The sequence below is a fragment of the Mastomys coucha genome, unplaced genomic scaffold (genome assembly GCF_008632895.1).
Source record: "Mastomys coucha isolate ucsf_1 unplaced genomic scaffold, UCSF_Mcou_1 pScaffold5, whole genome shotgun sequence".
NCBI classification, from domain to species: Eukaryota; Metazoa; Chordata; class Mammalia; order Rodentia; family Muridae; genus Mastomys; species Mastomys coucha.
In genome coordinates, this window is record NW_022196911.1 from 22,554,150 (window position 1) to 22,578,778 (window position 24,629).

The 24,629-nt window shown below is 37.8% G+C and overlaps 1 protein-coding gene across 2 annotated transcripts in view; it reads right to left on the reverse strand.

The window, feature by feature from the left end:
* The window catches only part of LOC116077655 (zinc finger protein 883-like), an 89,323-nt gene extending 67,229 nt beyond the window's left edge, over window positions 1–22,094 (reverse strand). Inside the window, exons 1-2 of one of the 2 annotated variants that reach the window (XM_031352353.1) lie at window positions 21,878–22,094; window positions 2,418–2,545 (exon numbers count right to left, since the gene is read on the reverse strand). The gene's annotated coding sequence lies outside the window, so the exon portion shown is untranslated. The remainder of the gene's footprint in view (window positions 1–2,417; window positions 2,546–21,877) is intronic. The other variant, XM_031352354.1, reaches the window with a different exon arrangement.
* Between the last annotated feature and the right edge of the window lie 2,535 nt (window positions 22,095–24,629).

The following is a 24,629-nucleotide window of genomic DNA, read 5'->3' on the forward strand; positions in this document are numbered from 1 at the left end:
TCTTCTTTCTGTATCAAGGTAAGGGCAGATTTCTATTATAACTACCTAACATGCCCTTTCATTCTGTATTCTATAGTATTTAGTTTGTAAGATTATTATAGGTTTTTCTAAAAGAATTTGATGATTCATTGCTGAGTATGTTCAGTCCTTAGACATTGTCAGTGGAATTAGACTGTGTCACCACTTGCTCATTGCCTGGCCTAGTTTTATGGCATAAAAGTTTGATTTTCACTTGTTTCTAGAAAATCATCTTATCATTTTCAATTCTCAATAATTATGTACAGGGCTGGTGAGATAGCTCAGCAGGGAAGAGAACTGACTGCTCTTCATGAGGTCCTGAGTTCAAATCCCAGTGATCACATGGTGGCTCACAACCATCCATAATGAGACTGACACCCCCTTCTGGTGTGCCTAAAGACAGCTACAGTGTACTTACATATAATAAATAAATCTTTAAAAAATATTTACAAAGAAAATAATCATAGACCAGTTGCAAAGATGTACACTGAGAAAGAGATTCTCTCTAATGGATTCAGAAAGGGAACTCAAGTTGATTTTATGTCAAGGATGCAAGACTGTTTCAACACCTGAAAAGTAGAGAACTCAAGCACAAAATATGTACAATTAGTGAGAGAGACACATAACCATGTCAACATATCCAATGAAAGGCCTTGGGCAAATTATCACATAAGCTCACTGTGAAAATGCTGAAGAATATGAGAACAGAAGGAACATACCTCAGCATAATCAAGATAGTAGCCAACATCTTGAACCTGTTATTACAAAATTTGAAGACTACTTTCAAAAGAAAGATAAGGATGTGTAATGTCTCCACACTAACTCATCACAGTGTATCCATGCTTACAAAGATCTAGTATGACTTAGGACACTCTTAATGGGTCAAATAAGAAAATGAGGAAGGCATATTTTTCCATATTATATAATTTGGGAAACATAATTCTTCAGTTCAAAAAATATACTCTACAAGAATGGCTCAATCAGATAATTCTTATAATAAGTTATATCAAAATGCAATAAAATATCACTTGGTTTTATACATTCCTAGGGAACATGCTGAGAAGTCAGCAGACTAGTTATTGCCTAAAAATGTCTTGGAGATGCAGATGTAGCATTCAAACTGATCAAAAGGCTACTGCACAAAAAGAATCAGCACTGGACGTCCATAGATGCTGACACCTATTGCAGCAACACCAACCTGTTAGGTAAGACATACCCATCAACACAATAGCTCCAAGACTATTTTGTAAGTAACAAGCATTTCTGGTTCAATTGAGGTATCCCACAAAGGAAATATATAGCTGGCATTGGAAGCTGGCTAAAAGTCGATAACTGGAAAGATTGATCACAAGCTCAAGAAGGAAATCTATGACTGATACACTGGTCCATGTATGACTCAGTTAAGGTTTCCATTGCTGTGAAAAGACACCAAGACCAAGACAACTTTTATAAAGGACATTTAATAGGTGCAGTCTTACATGTTTGAAGGTTCAGTCCATTATCAACATGGAAGGAAGCATAGCAGTAGCCAGCCAGGCATGGGTCTGGAGGAGCTGACAGTTCTACATCTTTTTCTGAAGGCAAACAGAAGACTCCCTCATAGGCAACTAGGAGAAGAGTCTATGTGAAGAGACACCATGACCACTATACAACTCAGAAAGGAAAACATTTAATTGTAGGTGGATTTCAGTTTTGGAGAATGCCAGGAGTTTATCCCTGTCATGTTCTCTCTGGGAGACAGCCCACTGTTGTTGAATTTCCTGCATTGGTAGAATTTCTTTCCAATATGGATTTGTTTTTATCATAAGTTTTACTTAGTATCAAAGTAGTTATCAGTCTCTTCTTTTGTGCATTGTTGTTTAGTGTGAATTCATTATTGAACTTTGATGTTTGAACAGAAATGAAAGCACTTGTCAGACTTTATATTCATAAAGTCCTTCTCCAATATGCAAACTTTTTATGACTGTTCAAGTTTAGTATGTCAGGACAGTAATATTTATGGTTATGACATCAGCATTTATTATAATTTTCTATAGTATCATATGTGTTAAAAAAGTATACTGTGAGGATTCATAAATCATACCCAAGATCATTATGTGTGTAAGACTTCTCTTAGGTATTCACATGTTGATGGACAAAATGCTTTGGGCCTTTGATTCAAGACTTGACCATACTTACCACATATATAAAGAGTCACTGGAAAATGAATACAATTAAAGGTAATAGAGATTGGTGCATTATTCAAAATATCTAAAAACCAATTACTAGTTATATTTGTTACCACTAGTAAACTAACAATTCTCTAGAATGACACTCTCAGCAGAGGTTTATTGTTATTGTTGATGAAATATCCTTTTGTGGATGATCAGAAGGATTAACAAAAGCTTTCTGGTACATACCTTAACTTGTACCATGCAGAAGGCAGGATAAATAGATGGCAACAATACTGTGTTTTAGGAAAGGAACTCCCTGATGAATGTTGTCTTAGAGTTGATTGCTGTGAAGAGACTCCATGTCTGTGGAAACTCTGATAAAGGAAAACATTTAAATGGAATTGGCTTACATATTCAGAGGTTTAGTCAACTACTATTATGGAAGGAAGCATGGTGGTATGTAGGCAGATGTAGTACTGGAGAGGTGGCTGAGAGTTCTACATCTGGATCAATAAGCAGGAGGAAGAGACAGTAAGCCACTAGGCTTGACCTGAGCTCATGAAAGTTCAAAACCAACCTGAAATGAAAAAATTGCTTCCAACAACCCAAGCATATTTCAAAGATATTTCACATCTTCTAAAAATATCATTTCCTATAATCCAGTTGGGACCACTTTCTCTCATATTACTAGAGATCCTATATAGAATGTTTCTGTATTTTCATGTTTCCAAGGCAGATATTTAAAAACAGTCTTTCTAAAATTCAATGAAATTGAATACACAATACACCCGAATTTATGAGACACAATATAAGTGGTTATAAGAGGACAGTTTATAGCAGACACTGCCTACATCAAAAAGTTGTAGATATTTTATAATAGCAACTTAACAGCACACCTATAAGGTCTATAAAAAAAAGAAATAATTACACACAAGGGGAATAGGTTGCAGGGAATAATTAAATTGAGGTCCAAAATCAATAAAATAGAAAAAAAAAAAGACAATTCAAAGAATAAATAAAAGAGTTCATTATTTGAGAAACTCAACAGGATAAACCAGTATCCAAACTAACTAAAAAATGGAGATAGAATATCCCATTAACAAAACAGAAATGTAAAGGGAGGCATAAAAATAGATAATGAGGAAACCAAAGAAATCATTAGCTCATCACTTAAAAACTTATAAAAATTGCAAAATCTAAATGAAATGGATAATATTTTTCAATAGATACCATATATAAAAGTTAAATCAGTGGGGCAGTGGTGGCACAGATTGTAACCCTCCTGGCTTGAGGGCCCTTTTCTATGGTTACCGCTGGCTGGTAACACAGGCCTTTAATCCCAGCACTTGGCCTATACATCTCATGAAATAGAAAGAGTCACTAAGAGAATCCGAAACAAAAAAGCTGAAGGCCAGACAGTTTTAGCATACAATTCTATTGACTTTCTAAAATGTCCTTATGCAATACTACTCAAGTTATTGTATAAAATAGAAACAGAAGGAACACTGTCAACTCATTTTATGAAGCTACAGTCACCTTATTATCCAAACCACAAAAAATTTTAAAAGACAGAATTAGAGACCAGTTTCCTTAAGAATATATGCAATAAATATATTAATAAAGATATGCAATAAAATACTTGCAAACCAACACCAGGAACACATCAAAAAGATCATTCAACATGACCAAGTAGGCTTCATCACAGAAATTCAGGAACTGTTCAATTTAAGAAAATCAGTCAATGTAATCCAGTCTATAAACAAACTGAAAAAAAAAAAAAAAGAATCTGTATTGTCATTGCATTAGAAGCCTTTAACATAATCCAAGCCATTCATTATGCAAGTCAAGGATAGATTTGGGACTCAAGGAACATAATTAAACATACTGAAAACAATTTACAGCAAGCTTATACTTAAAAGCAATTAAGTGAAGAGAAACTTGAAGCAATTCTACTAAAATAAGGGACAAGTCAAGGCTGTCCTTTCCTTACATGTTCAATGCAGTATATTAAGTTCTAGTTAGAATAGTAATAGAACTGAATGAGATCAAGAAAAAAGAACTTGAAAAGGAAGAAATCAAAGTATCATTATCTCCAAAGGATATACTACTACTACTACTACTACTACTACTAGTAATTCACACACAAACACACATACACTTTATATACTTATACATATATATGTATATATATATAAATATACATATATACATATATATGTATATGACACCAAAATTTCTACCAGGGAATTCCTACATCTGATAAATACCTTCAATGTATGTATGTATGTACGTATGTATATACGTATGCATACACGCATATATCTATCTATCCATCCATCCATCTGTCCATCCCACTTATATATCAGAAATGAACTAAGCAAGAAATTAGGTAAATTATTCCTTTTACAATAGCTACAAACAATAAAAAATATTTTGAAGTTACACCAACCAAGCAAGTTAAAGACTTGTAAGACAAAATACAAGTAATGAAGAAAGAAATAGAAGAAGAATCCTTTCCAAGGTTGTAAATCTAATTCATGCCCCCTTTTTTTCTAGTGCAAATAGTTCATGAAACATGAAGACTTAAAATTATCTTGAGAGATTCATGCAATCTTAACTGAATTCCCCTGTAAAAATCAAAAACAAGAAAGCACATCACATATTTTTAGTATACAATAGCTCAGGATATACATTATATTTTGAAAGGCTAGGTAAGGTAGCATGGTGAGGAAATACTTAAGCAAAGTAATATTGAAAACCAGCTGTGTACATTGCAAACATTATACATGTAATGAACATGACAAATCCATTATAAGTACCTCATCTATTAGAAAACATTAGAGGGTCTGCGCCTGGAGCCATTCCTGTGCCATAGCCCTACATAGCCAAATACTGCTGGGAGAGAGCTGGTCTACCAGGAGTAAGGACATGCCTGTGATTAGAGGTAAGACCACAACTTCTGTTCAAATTCCTGGCCCAAGAGGGACTACCCCCCAGAGCCATCAAGACACAGGAACCAAGGGACAGCCAGAGACAGAATCTTTCTGGTTCTTGAAGCATATCGGAGGTGATCCTGTGCCACAGCTTTCCAGGAATTTGGATTCCACCTGGAGAGAGCTGGTCTCCCAGGAGTACCGACAAACAGGCATGTAGGATGGACAAGCCACAGTCAGAGACAGAAAGACCAGCTAACAACACAGATAACCAGATGGCAGGAGGCAAGGGCAAGAGCATAAACAGCACAAATCAAGGCTACTTGGCATCATAAGAATGAGGTTCTCCAACCACAGTGAGCCCTGGATACCCCAATACAGCCAAAAAGTAAGCCTCTGATTTAAAATCACATCTCATGATGATGATAAAAGACTTTAAGAAGGACATATATAACTACTTTAAAGAAATACAAGCAAACTCAGATAAATATAAAAATCCCTTAAACAATTACAGGAAAACACAACCAAACAGATGAAGGAATTGAACAAAACCATCCAGAATCTAAGAATGGAAATAGAAACAACAAAGAAATCACAAAGGGAGACAACCCTGTAGATAGAAAACCTAGGAAAGAGATCAGGAGTCATAGATGCAAGCATCACCAACAGAACACAAAAGATTGAAGAGAGAATCTCCAGTGCAGAAGATACAACAGAAAACATTTGATGCAACAGTCAAAGAAAATATGAAATGCAAAAAGCTCCTAACCCAAAACATCCAGGAAATCCAAAACACAATGAGAAGACCAAACATAAGGATAAAAGGTAGAGAAGAGAGTGAAGATCCCCAACTTAAAGGGCCAGTAAATATCTTCAACAAAATTATAGAAGAAAACTTCTCTAACCTAAAGAAAGAGATGCCCATGAACATATAAGAAGCCTACAGAACTCCAAATAGATTGGAACAGAAAAGAAATTCCTCCTCTCATATAGTCAAAACACCAAATGCACTAAACAAAGAATATTAAAAGCAGTAAGGAGGGTGGCTAACACCTGAGGAATAAAAGCAGTAAGGAAAAAAGGTCAAGTCATATATAAAGGCAGACCTATTAGAATTACACCAGATTTCTCACTAGAAATTATGAAAACTAGAAGATCCTGGGTAGATGTCATACTGACCCTAAGAGAATAGAAATGCCAGCCCAGACTACTATACCCAGAAAAAATCTCAATTACTATAGATGGAGAAACCAAGATATTCCACGACAAAACCAAATTTACACAATATCTTTCCACAAATCTAGTCTTTATAAAGGACAGTAGATGGAAAATGCCAACACAAGGAGGGAAAGCAAGAAAGTAATCTTATTTAAATAAACCCAAAAGCAGATAGCCACACAAACATAGAAATAACATCAAAAATAACAGGAAGCAACAATCACTATTCCTCAATATTTTTAACATCAATGGATTCAATTCCCCAATAAAAAGACTAACAGACTGGATACATAAACAGGACCTAGCATTTTGATGTATACAGGAAATGCACCTCAGTGTCAAAGACAGACACCTCATATTAAAGGGCTGGAAAACAATTTTCCTAGCAAATGGTCCCAACAAACAAACTGTAGTAGCCATTCTAATATCAGATAAAATCAACTTTTAACCAAAAGTTATCAAAAAGGATAAGGAAGAACACTTCAAACTCATCAAAGGAAAAATCTACCAAGAAGAATTCTCAATTCTAAACATCTATGCTCCAAATGCAAGGGCACCCATACTCATAAAAGAAACTTTACTAAAGTTCAAAGCACACATTGCACCTCACACAATAGTAGTCGGGGACTCCAACACCCCACTCTCATCAATTCAGGGAAACACAACTAAACACAGACACAGTGAAACTAACAATTTATAGACCAAATGGATTTAACAGACAGAACATTTTATCCTAAATCAAAGAATATACCTTCTTCTCAGCACCTCATGGTACCTTCTCCAAAACTGACCATATAATCAGTCACAAAAAAGACCTCAACAGATAGAAGAAGAAGAAGAAGAAGAAGATGAAATAATCCCATGCCTTCTATCAGACCGCTATGGATTAAGGCTGGTCTTCAATAGCAAAAAAAAAAAAAAAAAAAAAAAAAAAAAACCAGAAAGTCCACACATACAGGAAGCTGAACAATGCATTATTCAATGATAACTTCGTCAAGGAATAAAGAAAGAAAAAAATTAAAGACTTTTTAGAATTTAATGAAAATGAAGGTACAACAAATCCAAACTTATGGGACACAAGGAAAGCAGTGCTTAGAGGAAAAGTCATAGTTGTGTTTGCCTCAAAAAAGAAATTGGAGAGAGCATACACTAGAGACAACACACCTGAAAACTCTACAAGAAAAAGAGGAAAATACAGCTAGAGGAGTAGACAGCAGGAAATAATCAAACTCAGAGCTGAAATCAACCAAGTAGAAACAAAGAGAACTATACAAAGAATCAACAAAACCAGGAGCCTGGATCTTTGAGAAAACCAACAAGACAGATAAACCCTTAATCCGACTAACCGGAGGGCAGTATCCAAATAACAAAATCAGAAATGAAAAGGGAGACAAAACAACAGAAACTGAGGAAATTAAAAAAAAAATCAGATCCTACTACAAAAGCCTACACACAACACAACTGGAAAATCTGGATGAAATGGAAATTTTTCTAGACAGATACTAAATACCAGAGTCAAGTCAGGATCAGATAAACAATCTAAACAGTTCCATAACTCATGAAGAAATAGAAGCAGTCATCAAAAGTCTCCCAACCAAAAGAAGCCCAGGACCAGATGGACTTAGTGCAGAGTTCTATCAGACCAATACTCTTCAGCCTATTCCTCAAAATAGAAACAGAAGGAACACTACCCAGTTCATTCTATGAAGCCACAATTACACTGATACCAAAACCACACAAAGACCCAACAAAGAAAGAGAACTTCAGACCAATTTCCCTTATGAATATTGATTCAAAAATAATTCTTGCCACCTGAATCCAAGAACACATCAAAACAATCATTCACCATGATCAAGTAGGCTTTATCCCAGGGATGCAGAGATGGATCAATATATGGAAATCCATCAACATAATCCACTACATAAACAAATTCAAAGGAAAAAAAAACACATGATCATTTCAATAGATGCTGAAAAAGCATTTTACAAAATTCAACATCCCTTCTTGTTAAAAGTCTTGGAAAGATCAGGAATTCAAGGCCTATGCATAAATATAGTAAACACAATATACAGCAAACCAGTAGTCAACATCAAACTAAATGGAGAGAAACTTAAAGCAATTCCACAAAAATCAGGGACAAGACAAGGCTGCCTTCTCTCTTCTTATCTATTCAATAGTCCTTGAAATTATAGCTAGAGCAAGGAGACAACAAAAGGTTAAAGGGATACAAATAGGAATGCAAGAAGTCAAAATATCACTATTTGCAGATGATATATTATACTTAAGTGACTCCAAAAATTCTACTGGTAAACTCCTACAACTGATAAACAACTTCAGTGGCTAAATATAAAATAAACTCAAACAAAACAGTAGCCTTCCTATACTCAAAGGATAAAAGGGCTGAGGAAGAAGAAGATGACTTCAGAAGATGGAAAGATCTCCTATGCTCATGGATTGGCAAGATTAACACAGTAAAAATGGCCATCTTGCCGAAAGCAATCTACAGATTCAATGCAATCCCTATCAAAATTCCAACTCAACTTTTCATAGAGTTAGAAAGAGCAATTCTCAAATTCATTTGAAATAATAAAAACCCAGGATAACATAACCTATTTTCAACAATAAAAGAACATCTGAGGGAATCACCATCCCTGACCTCAATCTGTATTACAGAGCAATAGTGATAAAAAATGCATGATATCGGTACAGAGGTAGGCAGGTAGATCCATGGAATAGAATTGAAGACCCAGAAATGAACCTATACACCTATGGTCACTTGATCTTTGACAAAGGAGCTAAAACCATTCAGTGGAAAAAAAGATAGTATTTTCAACAAATGGTGTTGGTTCAATTGGCAGTCAACATGTAGAAGAATGCGAATTGATCCATTCTCATCTCCCTGTACAATGCTCAAGTCCAAGTGGATCAATGACATCCACATAACACCAGATACACTGAATCTAATAGAAGAGAAAGTGGGAAAAGTCTGGAACTCAAGGGCACAGGGGAAAAGTTCCTGAACAGAACACTAATGGCTTATGCTCTAAGATCCAGAATCAACAAATGGGGCCTCATAAAATTTCAAAGCTTCTGTAAGGCAAAGGACACTGTCAATAGGACAAAATGGCAAACAACAGATTGCGAAAAGTTCTTTACCAATCCTACATCCAATAGAGGGTTAATATCCAATAGATACAAAGAATACAAGTAGTTAGATTCCATAGAACCAAATAACCCTATTAAAAGTGGGGAACAGAGATAAACAGAATTTTCAACTGAGGAAACTTGAATGGCTGAGAAGCACTTAAAGAAATGTTCAACATCCTAAGTCATCAGGGAAATGCAAATGAAAATGACCCTGAGATTCACACAAGTCAGAATGGCTAAGATCAAAAACAAAGGTGACAGCAGATGGTGGCAAGGATGTGGAGAAAGAGGAACACACCTCCATTACTGGTGGGACTGCAAGCTGGTACAACCTCTCTGGAAATCAGGTGGTTCTTCAGAAAGTTGGACATAGTACTACCTGAGGACTACACCACTCCTGGACATATACCCAGAAGATGCTTCAACATGTAATAAGAACACATAATCCACTATGTTTATAGTAGCCATATTCATAATAGCCAGAAGCTGGAAACAACCTAGATGTTCCTCACCAGAGGAATGGATAGAGAAAATGTGAGGCAAACACAATGGAATACTACTCAGCTATTAAAAACAATAACTTCTTGAAATTTTTAGGCAAATGGATGGAACTAGAAAATATGATCCTGAGCGAGGTAACCCATTCACAAAAGAACACACATGATATACTCATTGATAAGTGGATATTAGCCCAAAAGTTCAGAATTCCTAAGATTCAATTCACAGACCATATAAAGCCCAAGAAGAAGGAAGACCAAAATGTGGATGCTTCAATGCTTTTTAGAAGGATCAACAAAATACAGGAGGAAATATGGAGACAAAGTGAGGATCAGAGAATGAAAGAAAGGCCACTCAGAGACTGCCCCACTTGGGGATCCATCCTATATACAGCCTCCAAACCCGGACACTATTTTGGATGTCAGGAAGTGCTTGCTAACAGAAGCCTGATATGGCTGTCTCCTGAGAGGTCCTGTCAGAGCCTGACAATACAGAGGAGGATGGTTGCAGCCAATCATTGGATTGAGTGTGTGGTCCCTGATGGAGGAGTTGGAGAAGGGACTATTGGAGCTGAGGGGGTTTGCAGCCCCATGGAGGGAACAACAGTGTCAACAGGCGGGACCCCTCGAAGCTCCCATGGACTGGACCACCAACCAAAGGCAGGGAGGGACCCATGGCTCTGGATGCCTATGTGGTAGAGGATGGCCTTGTTGGGCATCAGTGGGAGGAGAGGACCTTGGTCCTGAGGGTTTCGATGCCCACTGTCAGGGAGGGAAGACAGGAGTGGGTGGGTGGGTGGGGGAGCACCCTCATAGAGGCAGGGGGAGAGGGGATGGGATAGGGGGTTTCTGAAGGGCAAACTTGGAAAGGGGAAACGTTTGAATGTGAATAAAGAAAATATCCAATAAATAAAAAAGAAAATCAAAATATTGACAAACTCTGAGAACCTACAAAGATGGTCTATGCTTTACAGTATCAGATATTAGGCTGCAATGTAATTCTTTATGTAAAAATAATCGTACACATATTTCTCATTAGTATGCTTGATTTGTTGTTAATAAATGTCAGAATTACATGCATGCCAATGAACTGTTTTTAAATAAACTCCTCTATGATTAAAAAACAAGAAAACATTTTAGCAAATGCACACAGGAGAGAAACCTTTACAGATGTTATAAATGTGATAAGTCCTTTTTTTGTTTTTGTTTTTGTTTTTGTTTTTCGAAACAGGGTTTTTCTGGATGGCCCTGGCTGTCCTGGAACTCACTCTGCAGCCAAGGCTGGCCTCAAAGTCTGAAATCCACCTGTCTCTGCCTCCCAAGTGCTGGGAATGATAAGTCCTTTATAAGTGCCTCATCTCTTTACATATATTGGAGAATTCATATAGGAGAGAAACCATACAATGTAACAAATGTGAGAAATTCTTTACTGTTGGATCATCTCTTAGAATTCACACAGGAATTCATTCAGAAGAGAAACCTTATGAATGTAGTCAAGATAAGGATTTTTTATCCAGAAAGCCAAATTTGAAGCACATCAAAGAATTCATGCAGAAGAAAAACCTTACAAATGCAATTTCTGAGGTCTAGTTTTTTGTCCTCTCATGTCTAAGAAAACATTTCAATATTCATACTAGGGAGAAAAGATTTCATAGGAAATAATGTGGCATGTGTTTTATGCAAGCTTTGTCCTTATTATCCATTCTCTGTCCCTGTCTACTCAAGGGTCCATAGTAGAGAATTCATTATGACTATGAGAAATTTATGAAAACCATTAGCAATGCTCAAATATTTGAAAACATCAAGAGCTTATGATGAACGAAATTCTGAAATGGGACAATGTCGGTGTCTTAATTAGGATTTTACTGCTGTGAAGAGACACCATGACCAAGGCAACTCTTATAAGGACAACATTGAATCAGGGCTGTCTTACAGGTTCAGAGGTTCAGTCCATTATCATGAAGGGGGAGTATTCCAGCACCCAGGCAGATATGGTTCAGGAGAAACTGAGAGTTCTACATCTTCATCTGAAGGCTGCTAGGAGAAGACTGGCTTCCAGGCAGCTATTAAAAGGGTCTTAAAGCCCACACCCACAGTAACACACCTACTCCAACAGGGCCACATTTACTCCAGCAAGGTCACACCTCCTATTGGTGCCACTTCCTGGGACAAAAATATTCAAACCACTACAAGGAGCATGTGTTACTTATATTTTGGCTGTCTTACCTGATTTGTGAATGGTCTTTTGTTATTTAATGGTTATACTATTATTTGCCTTGCATCATTTTTACCTTCTTGGTAAAATCTGGGTACTTATGTATTCTACTGTGAAATAGATACTGTTAAACTTCTCAATTATGTAGGGTGTTTCTTCATACTTTCAGTTATTACCCTTTCTATGCAATATTGTAATTACACAAGCCAAGTTTCAGTAATTCATTGGTTTGGACCTAGTTTCATTTTTTTATATGTGGATATTTACTTTTCCCTAGAACACTGGTTGATGATGTTGATGAGGATGTGTATTTTGTAGTCATTTAACTCCCTCATCCATAGGGTCTGAAGAGGACTTTTCACTAAACTTGCTAAAACAAACACTAACCAAATTCTCCTGGACTTTATACTAAGGGTGCAAGTCAGTTTAGACAGAAAAACACAGCCCCTGAAGCGAAAGAGATGGTCCTAAAAAATTCTTATCTGAGATGGAATGAACCTGGAACACAGGTATGCCAAAGACTAGAATATGAACATTACAATAAATGGATCCAATGACTTTGGGACTGCCTCATACAAGGCCCTGTCTCTCTCACTCAAGCCTTTGTAGCTGCGACACAGTCATTTTAACTCCACATGTTTTAAATATGGAGAGACCAGACACTGGATGGGAGATTCCCCCAAAATGATAGAGCTGCCCTTAAACTTCCTAAATCCATCTGTTCCAGCTACATGAAAGGCTCACATTGGAAATAGGACTGCAAATCCAAAAGGAATAAAGAAGGTAGACCCCTTCCACCTTTAAACTCCTAGCATGGCAACACTCAATCCCAGCAGTAAGATGGAAAAACGAACAAAAGTCAGTCATTAACATACTAGAGAAAAACAACCTTCAACTTTCAATAAAACTTGACAGTAAAAGTTTTAAATGTCTAGACAGACACAGGGGCAGAAAAGACTATCCTAAGATGGGATGAGGTTCCTGATGGGAGTTGGTAGTCTCCCCTGAGCCTTTTTTGCCCAAGATTTTTATAAATGGGAGGACCCAGATGGTACAAAGGGACCATTAGACCCCCCCCCCCAGTAGTTACTGTTGCCACAACTTTGCTGGGTAGAGTTATATTTTAAGATTTAAATGTGGTCCTTGCCAGTGGAGAATAGGGAGAATGCCTCCAATAAGAGGCAGAACCCAAAATATCAATATCAAAGGCACCCTCAATTCTAAGGGCTGCTGTTAAATACCTTACTCCTTGCATGGATGGTTTCATCTGGGTTGAGGAGTGGCCTCAAAACAGAGAAAAATTAACGACTTTACAACAATCAGTTAAACACCAATTAAAGATGGGGCACATTTGTACCTTTAGAAGCCCTAGGAATACCTTGACTGATAACCTGCCTTCCCTGATTTATTTCCATCAGTACAGAATGTAGGGGATCCAGAATTTGGTATCCCTTTAACTATATGACTGATAATTCAATTACTTCTTTTTATAAATTGAAGTATCTTGCTTTTGGGCTATTTGTTATTAACTTCTCCCAAAAAAATTATTTTAAGCTCTTTGCCAGTGTACATTGGCTGCACATAATGAGGCAATTTCAACATTAGTGAAGGGTACGAAATTTCTACTTGGTCTATTCCTGCTAATTACTGAAGTCTCATTTTTTTTCTTTGCAGAATCAACTCAGAAACCTTTGGATAGATCTTTAATTTTTTATCTCTAGGAAAAGTATTGTGTCCAGGAATGCTCTGCCTAAAATCCCATTTCAAAAGACCTTGCTTACCACAATTAAAACATTTAACATTTTAACTTTTCTTAAACTGTTGAGAAATTACTTCTCCTATCAGAATAAAATCATAAAAATGAGATCCAACATTAGTTGTATTTCTAATCCATTCTTCTGTTGGTGATGATCTTGTCTCTAAATGTCTAATCACTTTATTGCATATTGGATTGGCATTTTCAAAAGCCAAAAAGTCAATTGATATTTGTGTGACTTCTGAATCTGATACTGTTCTACTTATAGCTGAAGTCAATCTTTGCAAAAAAAAAAATCAGTGAAAGCTTATTTTAGGCTTTGTATATAGTGACTCAGACTGCTCCCCTTTAGTTTCAACATGCAGTAGCTCAGTAGGTTCTTGTTAAAATTCCTATGTTTGTGTCTCAGTATTGTTATTTTCATTTATAAGTCTTTTAAAGGCTTGTCTAAATTCTTCAGTCTGTGTAACAGTAATTTTTGTATTTTCATTTATAAGTTATTCTAAAGCTTTAATCTTATTAACCCAGGAGGCCAAAGGCTTTCTCCCCAGGAACAACTGATGACTTTATGTCACATGCCCACTGTCAAATATGGTAGGTATTTCCTGGTCATGTGTATACCTTCTCATGGTGAGTAGAGCCATTTCGTACCACCATCAAAAGGACTAAGTCTGTGAACTCCCCCTCAGAGAGATCATTCCTGGCTTTGGAGTCTGTACCTCCCTCCAGACAGGCGATGGTCTTGAATTCACCTCCTGTATTTCTCAAACTCTATCTAAAGCTCTGAACATCCCTTATTATATCCATATCCTACTCCCAGTTTCCTGGCAAGATAGAAGGAACTAACTGTACCTTAAAAATCCCACTGGTCGATCTGTCCTAAGAACTCACCTTGGATGGCTAAAGCTCTTGCCATTGGCCCTTTACAGGCTATGGTCTCTCCCCAAGCAACCACTTTCTATTTTGCCATTGAGCTCACAAACAGATTCCCATGGTTATGACTCCTCCTAATCTGTTGCCCCAATACTCACTCTCCCCAGTCACCTACTCACTCCCCTACTCTGTCATTTCTGCTCCCTCCTATGACAGGGGATCACTACTGATCTCTTTCTACCCTGGATACATGCTAAATCCTGCCCATCCCCAGTCAACATTGGAGATCAGGTCCTTCCTTTTCCTTCCAAACAATGTTCTTACCCTTTACCCTAAATGGTAGGGTATTTTCAATATAATTCTTGTAGCATCCACAACTGCTAAGCTTGATGTCCTCCATCACTGGATTCACCTATGTCACCTCAAGTCTTTTACTCCCTTCAAAATAATTTCCCTTCCTACCTATCAACCCCAACAAGACTATGTTCCCTAGTGTTGCCATGACTCCTTACCTTCCCTTTTCACATCATCCTCTTTTGCATGGCTGTTTGAAGGCATCTGGTACTCATTCTGTAGGGGTGTTAAATCTTCTAGTTTGCAATAAAATCATAATCCTATATCTCAGCCCCATTGTATTGACTACATGATATTTTGTGATACTCATGTCTTCTATTGCCTATCTTCTAGTTGGTCAGGAGGTTGCATTGGAGTAGTTGACCAGGATAAAATGAGAAGAGCCCCTACTGATTCTAATCATGGACTAACTAGCTGTTCATTATTATTCAAACCTAGCTTCTTGCTTTCACAATAACTGGAGGTGTCCTCCCTAGGACAGCAGGATAGACCACTTCCTTGATTTTGTATCATCAGTTTAATTCCCAGTTCATCCAGAAGCTCCATCAGGTGGCACAAACTATACTAACTTTTCAAGGACAAACTGATTCCCTGTTTATGGTGGTACTCCAAAACTGATGGTGACTATATCTCCTTATAGCTGAAAAAGGTAACCTTTTTCTCTTCCTCCAAAATGAATGTTGCTTCTGTGTCAACCAATCAGATATACAAAAAACAAAAACCCAACTTATATTACATCTCGATGCCTCTAAACCCTGGGCTTTTGAAAATCCCATATGGAAGTAGATATCACCCTTTCTGGCCCTCCCATTTTCTTCCTTTTCCTAATCATACTCTGTTTTATCAATTACTTCTCTGCATTTCTCCAACACCAAATTCCAAAAAAATCTCTGATCAAACAATCCATTGTTACAGAACTACCAACCACTAGTCACAGGCTCTGAAGTTCACAACTACCATATGACCTGATTCCAGAAAATAGCAAGTTGTTTACAGAGGATAGAGCCCTCATTTCATTTTCAACATTACCCCCTCCTGGTTCCTCCTCTTCTCAACAAAAGAGAGGAAAGTTAGCAACCAGGTCTCTCTCTACCACCTGCTCAAGGGAGTTAGCACAGCAGGATCTCATCACAATCTGTGAAAATGAGACCATTTCCAATGCCACCACAAGTTGCTTATCATGAACTTCTAAAAGGCCAATCCATTCTCCCTCTGATCCCTTCTTCCCTCCACCCTCACAAAAGGAAGCCTCTGCATATCCCCTCCTCAGTAAATTACTAACATGAAATCTGTTGCATGCTGACTTTGTGGCATGTATTACTTTGATAATAACATCATTATTAGGCCAAACATACAAATCAACACTAGAAAGGAAATACATAAGATTACAGAGACTGATAAAGCTTTGATTCTAAACATAAACACATAATGAAATGAATTCACAGTGGATAGAAACTGTACTACTGCTGGAAATGTGGAAAAGACTTTAAGCCATAATCAAACCTTAGTACACATAAAGCAACACACACAGAAGAGAAACCATATAAATGTATAGAATGTGGTAAGACCTTTTGCATGTCATAACTCAGGAGCTTGCAACTAAATAACAACATGCATTATGAAAAATCCTAATAAATATGCAGAATGTGGTAAGTGCTCTTATTATTCATCAGACATTAAAAGACACTACAGAATCTACACTAGAAAGAAAACTTGCAAATTTAATGAGTACAGAATCCTTCTTTTGCTTCTCAGGCATTAGAAAACATCAGGAATACATGCTGATGTGTTAGAACAGCGGGTCGCATCAGAACATACCACGCTCTAGGCCTAAACAGTTCTACGTGTAAGAGGTTTAATTGAGAGGGAAGAGGGGGCAGTAGCGTGGAAAGAGAGGGGAGAGAGAGAAATGGAGGAATGTTCCCTGTGTATATATATATGGGTTCTGCCATAGTGGCTTCAGGTAAAGGTGGGAGGTGAGCCAAATGGATTCTGGGAATATGGTGGCTGTTGCCCTGGCAACAGGTCTGTGGACCCGCCATGCATCACCACAGGCTTTGGATGCCCTGATGCTAACACATGCAGGGGGAGAAAAATTCCAAATGTAATAAATGTTCCAAAGAATTTATCAAGAAACAAAAACTTAAGAGACATTAGACAATCCATACAGGAGAGAAGTCTTATAAATGCAGTGAATGTGAGAAATCCTTTAACATTAGTTCAGCTCTTAGATTGCATCAGAACTTTCATATAAATTATAAACCTTATAAATGCAATTAATTTGGCAAAAACTTTATCCAGAAAGCTTAGGAGACATCAAACAATTTATACAGGTGAGAAGCCTTATAAATGTACTGAATGTGAGAAGTGCTTTCAGTTGGTTCAGGTCTTAGAAGCCATGAGAGAATTCCCACAGAAGGAAAAAAATCTTAGAAATGCAATAAATATGAGAAATTCTTTACCAATCCCTTATTTCTTAAAACAGATCAGATAATTGATACAGGAGGGAAACCTTACCAATATAGAGAATGTGAGAAATCCTTTACCACTGTCTCATATCTTAGATTGCATCAGAAAGTCATAGAGGTGAGAAGTCTTTCAAATGTATGGCATATGATAAAGTCTTCAACTACCATCCATTCTATGAAAAGATCAGAAAATTCATACCATGGAGAAAAGAGTCCATAGTAAATAATGTGGCATGGGGTTTATATGAACTATGTCCTTATGGACAACTAGAGGCTTAACACTAGAGTGTCATTGTGAACAGAAGGAACTTGTGAAACCCGTTATGTACCAATCAAATCTTAGAAAATATTAATAGTTTACACTGTGAAAAGTTCTGAAAATGGAAGATACCGTAGAGGAGGAGCTTCAGTGGGCAAGTGAACTTCTTGGAAGACAGCTGACTCTATTGAGCAACATTTTTATAGATCAGTATGAAGGAGAACTTTCATAAAATAATATTGTTGAGATGAATGCCATAGCTCTTTTAGTGTCAAATATTTCATGATGAATACAAAAGGGAGAAGCTCAAGAATGTGCTCTTGTGTAACCATTTTCTAGAGACTGAAACATTCCATACTGATAAGAAGCTGATTAAGACAGGAAATAAATCACTATAAATACTATCAAGAACATCCCTCAATCTGACAGGATTCATTGTGTTTAACTCCCATGAAGAGACTCACACCAATCATGCTGCTTAGAAACTGTGGGTATGGCTGCAGGTGTGCAGTATGCTCCAGGTGTCCACTGTGCATAAACTATAACAACTGCTAGGTTAGAGTTTCATGATAGTAATTATCTTTGAGTTCCTTTTGTTGTTGTACATGGCTCCTTCCCCATAAACTAACTATTAACTAACCCCAATAAAGCCCATTAGTTTATAAGATGGACTTAATGGCATCCATATTTGGTTCTATTCTTAGTCCCCAGTTTAGATAAGTACATGCATATAACCCTCCTGGTTTGAGACCTGCCTCTGATAGCCACACCTCTCTGCCCATCTCCTGCTATTCGCCACACCCCCAACCTGGTTCTAGTTACGTTTGAAAGTTCCACCTCCACAGAGTAACAAGGAAGTCGCTGATTGGACTATCACACGGACATATTTTGGGGGGAGTGGTTTATGCCCCAGGTATTTTACCTGTTGGGGGAACAAAGAGATTGATTAAATTCAAGATGGCTGAACAGTAAGGTCTGCTGTCTAATTTTTACCCTTCCACGTGGGTAGGTATTTCTGTGGCCACTCTCTCCTATCTCCTTCCATCTCTTCCTATCTATTTATTTCTAACTCCTATTTCCAGAAGAACCCTCTCTTTAATGTTAGTGCTGGAAGCCAACACATTCATATGCATTTTGCATCTCCCAGGAAATTACCCTCATGTAACATATGGTGACCCCAATTATTTCTTCCAAATTTTATGTACACCAGAAAATTAGTATTAGAGAAAATATGAGTTAACTAAATTAGGGAAGATTGTTGATTTTTCACTGTTCCAGGCTTACTGCCATAGTAGTACCTGGTCTTGTAAAAAGGGCTCAAAACAAACAGAATGCCTAGGCTTAGGGAACCTTGGAGAAGAGCCTGCATTCTTTACTGCATTCAAGGAAGTGAAAGAAAGCAGACTACAGGGAGATGAATAAAATTGTATCTACAAAACTGTCATTGAGAGACAGCACCCAAACTGGGCTATTTCTACACATGCCTCAGAACAAAGAATTAGACCCAATTAAGCAGTCATGTTCTACTGAACCCCAAAACAGTGCTGCCCATGGGCAAATTCTGAACACTTTATGATGTCCTTACGGCTTGTGTTCCCCCAGAAATTCCACTCTAAAAGTCGCTCAATGACTACTCTGTTTGAAATCATAGTTAAATTCTTTAAACAATGCTGGTACTATAGATAAACCAGAAAATTCATCATGAAATAAAACTCAAGCAAATGGTTTAAGAAATACCTCCAGATTAATTTCAGGTGAGCCAATCCATACAAATATCATGAAACTTTAAAGAGATAATCTTGGAACAAGACAAGATGTACATGCTCATGTAGAGCTTAAACCTACCTGTGAGTGTGCATGAAGATCATTGTGAAATACTGAGAAATGTTCAGGAGGTGTTGATTCCACTCACAAGTTTGACAAGTGATACAAAAACAGTGAGACTCAGAAATTCTAGACAAGGCAGTGTGCTACAGGGAATGAAACCATACCATTATATAAATGCTTCAGCGATTTCAGTGGAAGAGGACAGTCATATTCAACAAATAGAAAAATGTTGGGATAACCCACACATCTTATCCACTGGCTATGAAAGTGGATCACTGTGTTCTCAACTGTTAATTGCTGTGTTGTGGGTGCCACAGGATGTGTAAATGTTTGTCCATTTCTCACTTGCCCCCTAAAAATGCAATCTACCATGGAGAAGGAATCTCTACAACTATGCTATTAGCTGTTTGTATGAGAAGTAAGTGGGGCATTAGAGCTGTAGAGAAAGGCTGGAGGCTGAAACTGGGTAAGGCAGGGGGAGAAGAAGAGTGAGGGAGAGTTGAGAATGACTGCTCAGGCTTTTAATGTCTGCACTGTGGTGGCAGAGGCAGGTGGCCTCTGTCAATGAATTGACAGCGTGGTCTATATACTGATATCCAGCACAGGCAGGGCTAAAAGACATTGTCTCAAAAAATAACAATTGAGCAAAAATTAATATGAATACTTCATTTAGAAAATAGACTACATAAAGCTCAAGAAGAAGGAAGACCAAAGTTCCCCTTACTAGAAGGGAAAGAAAATACTCACAGGAGCAAATATAGAAATAAAGTGTAGAGCAAAGACTGACGGAAAGGCCACCCAGAGACTGTCCCACCTGGGGATTCATCCCATATACAGTTACCAAACCCAAACACTATTGTGGATGCCAAGAAGTACATGCTGAAAGGAGCCTGATATGGCTGTCTCCTGAGAGACCCTGCCAGAGCCTTACAAATACAGTGGCAGATGCTTGCAGCCAACCATTGGCCTGAGCACGGGGTCCGCAATAGAGGAGTTAGAGAAAGGACTGAAGGAGTTTTTAAGGGGTTTTCAACCCCATACGAAGAACAACAATATCAACCAGCCAGATCCCCAGATGTCCAAGAGACTAAGCCATCAATTAAGGAGTACACATGGCTCCAGCTGCATATATAGCAGAGGATGGCCTTGTCAGGCATCAATGGAAGGAGAGGTCCTTGGTCCTATGAAGTCTTGATAGATGCCTCAGTGTAGGGCAATTGAGGGCAGGAAGGTGGGAATGGGTGGGTGGGTGGAGGAACACCCTCATAGAAACGGGTAAGGAGGATGGAATAGGGGGTTTCTGGGAGCGGGGAAAACCGGGAAAGGGGATAACATCTGAAATGTAAATAAAGAAAATAAATAATAATAATAATAATAATAATAATAATAATGATAATAATAGAAATAGAGTGATATATCTCAGATAAAAAATTAATGGTAACATTTTACAGTTATGTGTAAAATGCTTACAACCATACCTGTGGAGTTTCTAAAAGTACATGTGGTGAGCTAATGACATCTTTAGTAGATCTCATGTGGTTAATTACAAACAGGATTTTTTTATTAAATATTTTCTTTATTTACATTTTAAAAGATAACCCGGTTTCCCTTGTGGAAAAAAAACAAAAACCCAAAAACCCCTATTCCCTCCCTGCTCCCTCTGCTTACTAACCCCCTCTCCCACTTCCTGGCCCTGGCATTCCCCTACACTGGGGCATTGAGCCTTCACAGGACCAAGGGCCTCTCCTCCCATTGATGACCAATTAGGCCATCCTCTGCTACATATGCAGCTGGAGCCTTGAGTCCCACCATGTGTACTCTTTGGTAGGTGGTTTAGTCCCTGGGAGCTTTGAGGATACTGGTTATTTCATATTGTTGTTCCTCCTATGGGGCTGCAAACAGACAGGATTTTTTTAGGAAGAGAATCCACACACTCTAAATGTCACCTTCTTCAATAAGTTTGTGTTAGAACACAGAAGTTGAAAAAGATTCTTTAACTTAAATTAGAAATGCTTTGTTGTATCTAAAACAGAAAAAAATCTGTTTGAAACATCAATACATATATTCAATACTGAGAGATTATGTTTAACATAATATTCTGTCAAACAGGTGAATAAAACAATTAAGATAAACCCTACTTCATAAGACCTAAAACTTACCCACAATGTAAGATATTCATGGCAAAATGAGTGCCATCATTATGAACAACAGAGAAACTGCTCACAATCCTGCTCCATTTCTGCATGTATACCAGCTCTGCAGCTCCTCTGATTGGGAGGTTCTAGGGCCACAGCTCTGTAGTTATCACCTCTGCACTGATTCTGGTGACTTTCCCAGGACATGGCACATGGCTCCTACAGCAGTGGAGAGTTTACAAGTCTTTGTAAGACACAGGTATGTTTGCTCAGCTTCTGATTCCCAAAGCATGAGGATACTCAAGGTCCCTCAGGAGAGGTATTTTTTCAGTCCCTCAGAGCTTCGAGTCCTTAGGGCTTTGAAGAGCCACTTCTACAATGATTGATTTGGCTTCAGATTATACTTCAGCTCTAACTTTGCCAAGGCTAGGCACTTCCTGTAACTCTATCCTATTTTCCACTCCACCCCCTCAACTATTCCTCCCACACTGTTTCAGGCAGATTGCCACATAGCTAGCTATTAGTCCACCCTATACCTGCTAAACACAGCCACATTCATTTCACACTCTTTTTACTTGCCTAGACCAGAGCTGGATCTAGTAGGATGTTGTTCCCCAGTACCTCCCCAATCCTAGATTCTTAACCCTTAAGCATAACATCCTACATTGAAATCACAGTCTCCTGACCGAAAGCCACACAACTGACAAGCTGGATCCAAAGCAATATGACAAGCACTGGCAGAATACTCCCATTCCAAATCAATAGTACAATACTAGTTTTACCTTTGACATTCAATTTGAATGAAATTCACGACACACAACTCAAAATACAATCCGAAGACTATTCAACAAGGTCAAAGAAGAGAAAGAGAAGCAAGTTTCTGAACTCAAAGAGGACAGGAACAAGCTGATTGAAGGACAAAAGAACTCTTGCAAAAGGCTGAGGAAATAATGAGGATATGGCAGGATGTGAGCATCACAAGCTACAGAAATAGAGCTCTAAGGAATCCTCAGCCTGAAATCAAACAAGAAATGAAGAGTTTTGTGAGCCTAATAGTAATTCAAAAGAGAGCCTGTCCACCACCATATAGCACAGAGAAGACAAATACAATACACTGGTTACGTTTTTTCATCTTAGCCATTCTGCAGACACTGTCGAGGTTGTGGAAAAAGAGGAACACTTCTTCATTGCTGGTGGGATTGCAAGCTGGTACAACCACTCTGGAAATCAGTTTGATTATTCCTCAGAAAATTGGACATAGTACTACCTGAGGACCCAGCTATACCACTCCTGGGAATATACCTAGAAGATGCTCCACCATGTAATAAGGACACATCCTCCATTACGTTCATAGAAGCCTTATTTATAATAGCTAGAAGCTGGAAAGCACCCAGATGTCCCTCAACAGAGGAATGTGTGGGGAGCTGCAGCTGCCACTATATATATATACAGAAATTGTATATATACAGAATATTACTGTATATATTGTATACATGTACACAAAATATATATGTACTTATATATATATATAAGTAAAATATATATGTAAATATATATGTATTTATATATAAATAAATATATATGTACTGTATATATTACAATATATACAGAATATATTGTATATATACAGAATATATATATATATATATATATATACAGAAATTGTGGTACATCTACACAATGGAGTACTGCTCAGCTATTAAAAAAAATGAATTTATGAAATTTTTAGGCAAATGAATGGATTTGGAGGATATCATCCTGAGTGAGGTAACCCAATCACAAAAGAACACACATGGTATGCCCTCACTGATAAGTGGATATTAGCCCAGAAGCTCTGAATACCCAAGATACAATCCACAAACCACATGAAACCCAAGAAGGAAGACCAAAGTGTGGATACTTTGATCCTTCTTAGAAGGGGGAACAAAATATCCAGGGAAGGAGTTACAGAGACAAAGTGTGGAGCAGAAACTGAAGGAATGACAATCCAGAGACTGTCCCACCTAGGGATACATCCCATGTTCAATCACCAAACCCAGACACTATTATGGATGTCAAAAAGTGCTTGCTGAGAGGAGCTGGATATAGCTGTCTCCTGAGAGGCTCTGGCAATGCATGACAAATACAGAAGTGGATGCTCACAGCCAACCATTGGACTGAGCACAGGGTCCCCAATGAAGGAACTAGAAAAAGGACCCAAGGAGCTGAAGGGGTTTGCAGCCCCAAAGGACGAACAACAATATGAACTAACCAGTACCCCCAAAGCTCCCAGGGACTAAACCACCAACCAAAGAGTATACATGGAGTGACTCCTGGCTCCAGCTGCATATGTAGCAGAGGATGGCCTAGTTTGTCAACAGTGGGAGGAGAGGCCCTTGGTCCTGTCAAGGCTCTATGTTCCAGTGTAGGGAAATGCCAGGGACAGGAAGCCAGAGAGGGTGGGTTGGTGAGCAAGGGGAGAGGGGAGGGAATAGGGGATATTTGGGAGGGGAAACCAGAAACGGGGAGAACACTGTAATGAAAATAAAGAAAATATCTAATAAAAAATTTCTTCCACCAAAAATAAATAAATAAATAAATAAAAAGAAGGACTGGTTGAAAAAGACATTTGTCATAATTATGTACCTGAGGGCTTAAATGCATGAAAAGCATCAATCTGAAGTAGTACTTAGAAAGATATTACTAGTATTATATTCAAATTAATAAAGTAGATTGAACAATAAGATAATGGTTCAACATAACAGACTTGTTTCAATACAGACACTAAAGTACTGAC